The 9,318-nt window shown below is 46.5% G+C and overlaps 1 pseudogene; it reads left to right on the top strand.

The window, feature by feature from the left end:
• Nucleotides 1–4,005: 4,005 nt before the first annotated feature.
• LOC127673735 (S-adenosylmethionine decarboxylase proenzyme-like) lies at nucleotides 4,006–8,000 on the top strand (annotated as a pseudogene).
• The last annotated feature ends 1,318 nt before the right edge of the window (nucleotides 8,001–9,318 follow it).

The raw sequence follows: 9,318 nt of genomic DNA, 5'->3' as shown, positions 1-9,318 counted from the left end.
AACACTCCTCCACTGCTGGTGGGGTTGCAAATTCCTACATCTTTTCATTAACAGATACTTTTGATATTTTGTGTGTGTGTGTGTGTGTGTGTGTGTATGGGTGTGTGACAATCCCCAGCACTTCCAGTCCTCACACGTCTCTCAGCTAGTGTTTGTTGTTGTCTTGACCCCAGCCTGACTTGCTGAGTAACATCAGATTGCTTGGCCAGGGATCTTCAGGGATTCACCCATCTTTGCCTTCTCAGTTCTGGGGTTATAATACATCCCACTGCACCCAGCCTTGGTCGTGTGGGCTCTGGGAATCGAACTTGGGTCCTCCGGCATGTGCAGCAAGCGCTTTATCCCTGGTGCTGCCATGGAGCCGCTAGCTTGCCCGTTTGAAGGCTGAAGTCTCACTTGACCTCAAGGGAAAGTGATGGAGATCTGAGGAAGGCAGTTTCCTTTTCTGACAGTCAGAATAGGATAAGAGGACCCTAGACCGACCAGCCAATAGACAGACAGACAGACACACACACACACACACACACACCTACACACTTCTGCTACAAGCAGACAGTCTGGTGAGCTCCCTACAGGCACAGGCTCTAAGGTTATCCCAGAGGGAGACACCTGCAAACTAGCAGCTTTCTCGATGAACTCTGCACAGATGGTGAATGTAAAAAGCTGGGTCCCAAACGCTGCGGAGAAGCTGGAAACTTCGCTTAGAAACCCTCCTCCTGCACGTGAGAACAGAAGTGGGCCTCAGAGCACCGGGCCGGGGATAACTTAATTCTCTGTAGATTTAGCTCAGAGTTTTTGTTTGGTTTGGTTTTCCGAGACAGGTTTCTCTGTGTATGCATGGCTGTCCTGGAACTTGCTCTGTAGACCAGGCTGGCTTCAAACTTAAAGATCTGCCTGCCTCTGCCTCCTGAGTGTGTGCTGTGGTTAAAGGTGTGCCCCACCACTTAACCCAGATTTTTAAAAGCCCAGATTCACCCAGATAGCATCTGACTACTACCAGCTCTTTCTCTTGTTTCCTGATTCTTTCTCCCTCTCAAAACTTTTTTTTTTTTGGTTTTGGTTTTTCGACACAGGGTTTCTCTGTGTAGCCCTGGCTGTCCTAGAACTCACTCTATAGACCAGGCTGGCCTCGAACTCAGAAATCTGCCTGCCTCTGCTTCCCAAGTGCTTTTGATAGGATTTCGCTGAGCCTGAATATTCCTCCTTTATTCCCCATCCAGATTCATGCCCCGCCACTCTGCCTGAGTAAACTGTTGCTGAATCTTCCACTGTTCCCACTTGCCTGCCTAGCCTTGAACTCACAGAGATCTGCCTGCCTCTGCCACTCCTTTGCCAGAATTAAACCTGTGTGCCACCACACCCAGCAGTACTTGCTACTCAGCGGTTAAGAGCACTGACTGTTGTTCCGGGGGAATCTTTATTCAATTTCCATTCAAAACTGCCTTCCAGGGGATCTGACTGCCCTCACCTCACTCTGACACACATGCAAGCAAAATGCCAATGTGCATACAATAAAAAATAAATCATTAAAATACTTTATACATATCATTGTTTTCTCCTGCCTGTCTGTGTACCACGCTGTACCAATTGAATGACCAATCTGCCTCAGAGTGACTTGGGTGGCCGTTGTATTTCCAGAGCTCTCGTTCATTGTGTTAAATCCATCTAAGCCACGAAACCAGCTGCCACACTCAAAGACCCTGTAACAGAAGGACTCAGTTCCCCGGAAGGCAAGTGTAACAATGCAGACCCCACAGGTCTGGATGCAGGAGCAACTGCAGTTCTTGTTCTGCTTACAACATTTTCATTGTTGCTTTTGCTTTAAGAACCTGAGTTCTCTTCCCTCTCTGACTGAAACATCAATATGCAAATGCGTGCTGCCACGAGGCAGGGAATGGATGGAAGCCAGACCCTAATGCAAAAGCCAGTCAGTCCCCCTTTCTGTGCGTGCTAGGCGCTAGCGCCTGCAGCTGTCTCTGGTGTCCGCAAGGGGTGGCCTTTGTTATCCTTGGAGCCACTGAGTCACCGGGTCTTCTTCCTTTCTTTCTGTTCACCATTGCTGACTTGCAGAGAACTGGTTTGAATCTACTGCTGGGCCCTGATCCAAGTTTCTGCTGTCACTGAGGAAGCAGGATCATGCTTGCTCCCCACCCCCATCCCCACCCCCTACCCCAGGATCTCTAGACCAGCCTCTGACACAAGGCAGAAGACCTGCCAGAGAAGGCTGCTAGGGCTAGGCCAGTGTAGACCTACTTGAGATGCCTGCCTCCCTTCCCACCTGCCCTGTGGAGGTGGTGGTGACAATGGGAGGTTTGCAGGGGTGGGTGTGTGGGGGGGTTGGGGCTGGAGGCTTTGGTGGGGGTGGAGGCTTGTGGGGGCTGGAGATTTGTGGAGCCAGCCCCTGCCTAGGGGCAGCCAGTTTTCACAGCCAAAGGAAGGGGCATGATAATGATGACAGGGTGGGAAGATGTTGCTATGGCAACACAGCAGCAGGCCTCTCTTGGGATGCTGCATCATAGCATACATACTACAGACGCTGCCTTTGTCAGTATTTTGTTGGCTGGCATACTTCCCCTCCTGCCCAGACTCACCTACGATACTGAATTCAGGAGAAAATCGGGCCAGACATCTGGTGCCTGGTCTGTCCTCGGTTTGGCTCTCTCGCCATGACAACACTAACCTGCGGCCGTCTCTGCTCAGCCCTGCAGGCTCTGCTCTTCCGGTGCTTGCTTCACTTCCAGAGCTAATTAATGCCAGGCTGCACCAGTGTGCTGTGAAGTCTCTGAGGCACCCTGGGCCCAAGCACCTGCTCTTCCACCTCTTCCTGGTTCTCCTCCTTTTCTAAGCAGGATGCTGTTCTGACCTTGTCTGTGACCCAGCCCTCAGTGCAAATGTATATTACATAGTGATCCTGTGTGTGTGTGTGTGTGTGTGTGTGCACGCGTGCGCGCTTAGAACAAAAGATTAGTGAGACAATGTTCACCCTCACTGTGTAAATGAAAAAGCCTTCCCATATTATATAGAACAGAGTACATTATTTTCTCTGTTACATATGCTGTTTTGCTGGCCACACTTACTTGACCCCAGTGGTTTCATAGTTTGGGATACCCTGTTCAAGTTATGTGCTTGACAAGTGACTGCTCAGACCCCCCCCCTCCTCTCTCCCCATTCCAAGGCGGAATGGGAGGGGTTGGCTAATGTCATTCTTCCAAGGAGTCTACCAAAGATGATGCAGGTGTGAAGTCCTTCCTCCATCCCATTGTTCATAAGCCGCGTCCCTTCCTCGTTGTTTGGCCAACTATCAAAAGAGGAGGATTTTGTAAACCCAATAACTCATTAAAAGAAGCACAGTCAAACTCCAGTTTGTTGATATAGATCCAATACTCTCTCTCTCTCTCTCTCTCTCTCTCTCTCTCTCTCTCTCTCTCTCTCCTCTTTCTTCCCCCTTTCCTCCTCATTTCTGTCCCTCTCTATTTATTAGAAGATATCCAACATGGGGCTTCATGCGTACAAAGCAGCAGCTCTGTCACAGACTAGCATAAAAGTAGTCTTGGAAGAAATTCAGGATAAAGAGTGTGGAAAGACTTAATATATATCTACTTCTAAATCTTCAGTGAAATCTTGTTTGGGACCGGGATACTAAATCCACACCTAAATCTGATCTCATTACAGATGGTTACAGATGATTAAGAAAAGGTCCCTTGCTTACACGATATGGCCGGTGACATTAGGTAGTGCTCCTGCAACTCTCTCTAACAAGAAAGCATCGGGCTACAAGAGACTGAACTGTATCTGCCTCTATTTCCAACAGACTCACATTCAACTTGCGCTCACGAAAATAGCCAGGGAAACTTTATTAGTCCTTCTTTAAAAAAAAAAGTTAATATAAAATTATAGGGGAAAAAAAGCACGGCTGGAACAATCCACAGCGGTGGCGGCAGGAGCGGTGGAAGAGATTTAATTTAGTTGATTTTCTGTCGTTGTTGGTTGTTTAGTGTCACGTTAATGGGAGCTGCGTGTTTTTGTGAGGGGACCGAGAAACTGTGGGAGGTCTGGTTTTCCCAGACAGCAGTCGACGAAAGCCAGGGATCTTCGTACCATCCTGAGATCTAGTGGGATGTCCTTTTGAAGGATATGCAGTGCTCAGTCGTAAGTGTGATAAACACTGACAAGCAAGAAGCTCATGTACTTACTCAGTGAGAATGTGTGGTACACCCTCTTACCGAAAGCACTGGTAAGACTTGACTCCATTCAAAGCTTTTTGTATTCTCATAAGAATTTCACGAAGCCTTCTCATCAAGGGTATCCACACTGGAATTTCCAAGAAGAAATCGAGTTTCTTAATGCAATTTTCCCAAATGGAGCAACATATCCATATGAATTCTGACTGTTAGTACTCGTATACTTTGGATTTCCCCAGAAAGCTGAGTAATCCATCAGCCAGATCAAACCCTGGAACCTCTGATGAGTGAGCTTGGCCCAGCAGTTATGGGCTAGTCCTTCATGAAAGACAACATTGGGCTGGAGAGGTGGCTCAGCGGTTAAGAGCACTGAGTGCTCTTCCAAAGGTCCCGAGTTCAAATCCCAGCAACTACATGGTGGCTCACAACCATCCATAATGAGAACTGAAGCCCTCTTCTGGTGTGTCTGAAGACAGCTACAGTGTATTTAGATATAACAATAAATAAATCTTTAAGCCAGAGCGAACAGAGGTCCTGAATTCAAAATTCCCAGCAACCACATGATGGCTCACAACCATCAGTATGGCTACAGTGTGCTCATGTACATAAAATAAATAAATCTATAAATCTTATAAAATATTTAAAGAAAGAAAGGAAGGAAGGAAGATGGTGTTTCTGCAAAGGATGCCACTCGTGAGGGTGGCATCCATGACCTGATACCAGGGTCTGTCATGGATCCCACACCGTTCAATCCTTGTGGCTACCCCATGAATGGAATGAAATCAAACGGAGCATATTGGACCATTCACATCTCCCCAGAACCAGAATTTTCTTATGTTAGCTTTGAAACAAACCTAAGTTACACCTCCCATGATGACCTGATCAGGAAGGCTGTAGAAGTCTTCAAGCCAGGAAAATTTGTGACCACCTTATTATTATTTTTTTTTAAGATTTATTTATTTTATATATGTGAGTACACTGTCGCTGTCTTCAAACACACCAGAAGAGGGCATCCGATCTCATTATGGATGGCCATGAGCCACCATGTGGTTGCTGGGAATTGAACTCAGGACCTCTGGAGAGATGGCTCAGTGGTTAAGAGCCCTGACCACCTCATTTGTTAACCAGAGTTCTAAGCACCCCACAGTGCTTTCTTCACGCCCAGAAGACAGAATTTTTTTTTTAATTTTTGTTTTTGTTTTTCGAGACAGGGTTTAAACATCTTGATTGACAGAGTGCTGTGCTCAACTATTGCAATTTTGTTGTTTTTTTTTTTTTTTTAATACCAGTTTTGCTAAGAAACAGCAACAACAGCAGAGTCGATGAAGAAAAATGAAGGAGAAAGAGACACAAAAAGAGAAGAAGACACGCAGGAGGTGGTGGTCGCTTTCTGGATGCTGATCCTGAGGGCCATGCTGACCATGACCACCTTGTGGTTGCAGAAAGCCCTAGGTGTAATGATAGTGTAATCATTTTGAAGTGTATGCATTATTATTTCAAGGAGTTAGATTTTTTTTTTTTTTTTTTTTTTGGTTTTTCGAGACAGGGTTTCTCTGTGTGGCCCTGGCTGTCCTAGAACTCACTCTGTAGACCAGGCTGGCTTCAAACTCAGAAATCCACCTGCCTCTGACTCCCAAGTGCTGGGATTAAAGGCATGCGCCACCACTGCCAGGCCCAGGAGTTAGATATCTTGCATGGATGCCCTTTTCTGTGTTTAGGTGTTCTATGCCACTCTTGCTGTAAAACTGAAGTTCATGTAGAAAAGAACCTTGGGGCTGGAGAGATGGCTCAGCAGTTAAGAGCACTGTTCTTCTAGACATCCTGAGTTCAATTCCTAGCAAACACATGGTGCCTCACAACCATCTGTAATGGGATCCGATGCCCTCTTCTGGTGTGTTTGAAGACAGCGACAGTGTACTCTCATATATAAAATAAATAAATCTTAAAAAAAAAAAAGAAAAGAACTTTGACTGTATGAGTCTTTACGACACTTGTGAAACCTATTCAATTTGCTTTATGCGCAGCATAATATTTCTGTAGGCATTATCCAAAATCCCCCACAGACAAGGCCTTTGTCTCCATTTGATGCGGACCCAGCTGACCATCTGCAACTGCTCTATTCAATGACCACCAGAGTTTTTTTTCCCTACATCCAGTTACCTCCACTTTCTAGAGCACATTCTCTAGGAATGTTATTAAAAACCAACTTTTACTCCATACAGGTGTTTCCTGCAATGGCAGTTACAGTTTTTCTTGCACAAGTTGAGTCTTTGTAAGAACACGATTCCAGTCGGCGTGGTTCTACTGCTTCACCACCCCTGATGAAGGAAGACACTGTTACACTGTGGGCTTATAGTATAATCTTACACCCCAGATGAGAGTTTGGAGATGGTCCCTTGCTTATTTTTTCTCCCCTAAGACATAAGAATGTGGCTTCCTTATTGGCATGAACTTCTGCGGAAGATAAATGGCAAAAGGGAATGTGCCAAATGAAAAGAACTCGAGTCTCCAGGGGTAATGAGCAAGGAGAACCCATTAAAAAAGGCAACCCCACAGGAACGACAGGCTCTGCTGTGTACTTTAATTAGCATTAATGGAGTGCCTGCCGTGCCTTCACTAACTTAGTGACAGGAATGTTCACTATGTCAACGCAGAGAGAGAATCCTCACCTTGGTAAGCACTGCCGTCGCCACCCGTTTTTATTAGAGGAGATTTTGATTCAAAGGAGAATCTGTGGTTTCTTTCTGTCCTGACGTCTGCTGACCTCTGATCTTCCTTTCACCATGGTGTTCAGATGATCAGAGGAATGGCTGACCAGAGGGAGGACTCCCCAGCTTACTCAGCCAGACCGTGAATGTATGAAAGGACGGAATGGCGCCATATTCTGAATGTATTGAATGGCACTAGAAATGTGGGCTTTCAAGAGTCGCATGTTAGTGGGATTTGCAAATACTGTGGGATTTAAACAGAAAAGAACCAACTGGACTAAACGCCCTATTTATTGCCCTCCTACTGTTGGTTTTTGTTTTTTGTTTTTTGTTTTTTGTTTTTGGTAGTTTCTGGACTGACACAGTGAAGTGTTGCTCCGTCCGTATTTATAACACTTTTTTTTTTTTTTTTTTTTTTTTTTTTTTTTTTTTTTTTTAGCATTTCTAAACATAGAATCTATTTGGTTTGAGATCCAGTGGTTGGAATGCTGTCTGGATTTTTACTGTATACCCAGTGTTGATTGACTGCTTCATTGGAAGCCTTGAATCAACTTTATCAGTCTGCTTCTGTAATGAGCACAACACTTATTTTGAATTGCTATTTGGAGGACCAGTGCTTGTTTAAGATGGATTTTGTAACCCAGTAGATTTTGGCTTGAGGTCCGATTCCCCCATCTTATAAAAATTAAGAATCCCATTGTTGAGAATCGCATAGGTTTGTGCGGAACCAAGCCTAGAAAACCTATAGGTGGACCAGTGATCTAGGGTAATGACAGGCGGAGAAGTTTTGCTGCCATAATTTTCTCTTTGTTGGTGTTAGACTTTCAATCAGCTGAAATGTATTTCTGTACCACAATGTGAGCTTCAATAAAAGTTTGCTTAATTGTCTAGTAAAAAAACAAAACACACACACACACACAACCAACAAAAAAAGAAAATGTCTTAAAGCCGGATCTTAGGGAGGCATTTTCTCGGCTAAGGTTTGCTCCTTTCAGATAACACTAGCTCTTGTCAAGTTGACACTGCCCCTCCCCCACCAGATACCCCAGCGTCTTCACCTGCTCATTTTGCAGGCTCCCGGCTTCTGTGTAGCATTCTGGAGGGATCCTGAGAGGTGGGAAGAGGTTTTAGGGTTCCATCGCTATGACAAAATTCCCCGCGGAAATAAGAAAGTCAAGGTTTATTTGGGCCCCCGGTTTCATAGTGGAGTTGGGTAAGTAAGTGGTCAGCGGAACTTACACAGAAGGGTGTGGGGGATGAAAGTCTCTCTTCTCAGCCGCCCTTTGCTGGTGACCCATGCTCCTCACACATGCACGCGTGTGTCTGTGTAGCCGTGCTACCTCGTGGGCATCATGTGTAGTGATGCTAACCCGTGGACATCAGGTTAGATCGGGGCTCAGTCTGTGGCGTCATTTAACTCAATGGCCTCTTTCAAATGCAGTCATATTCTGAGGTACTGAGGTGGGGGCTTCCACTTGTGACTGTTTGGGACCGTGCCTCAGCCTGAAACATCTCAAAAGCCAGAGCTTAGATAAAGCTCCGATATCCCCCACCAAAGCCCATGGAGTTAGAAGCTTTCAAGGGGTGAGTTTTGAGTATATGAATTACATGCCTCGGTTTTTAAAACTATTTTTAATTACGTGTATGCATGCATGTCTCTCTCTGTGTGGGGGGTATGTTTGTGTGCATGCAGGCATTAGGTATCTCTGGAGCTGATGGTTGTGAGCTGCCTGACACGGGTGCTGGCTACTCTGCAAGGAAGGACAAGCCTGCTCTTAGTCGCTGAGGTGTCTATCCATTTCCTATTTCAACCTTCTATATAAGAAAACATCTTGCCAAGGTCAAGAAGAGGGCATATAGGTGGTTATGGGGAAAAAGAAGGGAAGGGAAGGGTGGGCCCATGAAGACCGTCTTTCAGGAGCCCTGTGATAGCTGTCTACGATGGTTGCCCATATAAGCCCTAAGGATGCTCTGTCCCCATTTCCAGCGTCTTTGACAAGCCACCTGCTAGGGCTTCTCTCCACCATCCAGCATCCCCCAGCCCGGGTTGCAGAAACCAGAGCACGGCTTGCTGCTGGGATCACAAAGCCAAGAAACAGAAGGCGCATGCTCCGTGGGGGGGGGGGGGCGGGGCTGGGGCGGGGCGTGTGGCCAGCCCGAGCCTGGCGGCGGCCTTGGCCCTACAGCCCCTCCTGGCCTCGAGGATCCATCCAGCTGCTGCGCTTAGAAAAGCAATTTCCTTTCCAGCGGCGTCTGGGAGGCTCGGAATTGTCTTGCCTGCTTCCTTACCCCTGTAACTGTTCCTGTTGTGCGACCACACTGAGGCTCAGCCAGCACGGGAAGACAGCCAGTTTGCAGCATCAAGGAGCTGCTGTTTGCAGTGCACTCTGTGAAAGGGCTGTCTGCTCGCGTTCCCAACTGCTTCCAGA

The sequence above is a fragment of the Apodemus sylvaticus genome, chromosome 23 (assembly GCF_947179515.1).
Source record: "Apodemus sylvaticus chromosome 23, mApoSyl1.1, whole genome shotgun sequence".
NCBI classification, from domain to species: Eukaryota; Metazoa; Chordata; class Mammalia; order Rodentia; family Muridae; genus Apodemus; species Apodemus sylvaticus.
This window is presented reverse-complemented; position numbering and strand designations above follow the sequence as displayed.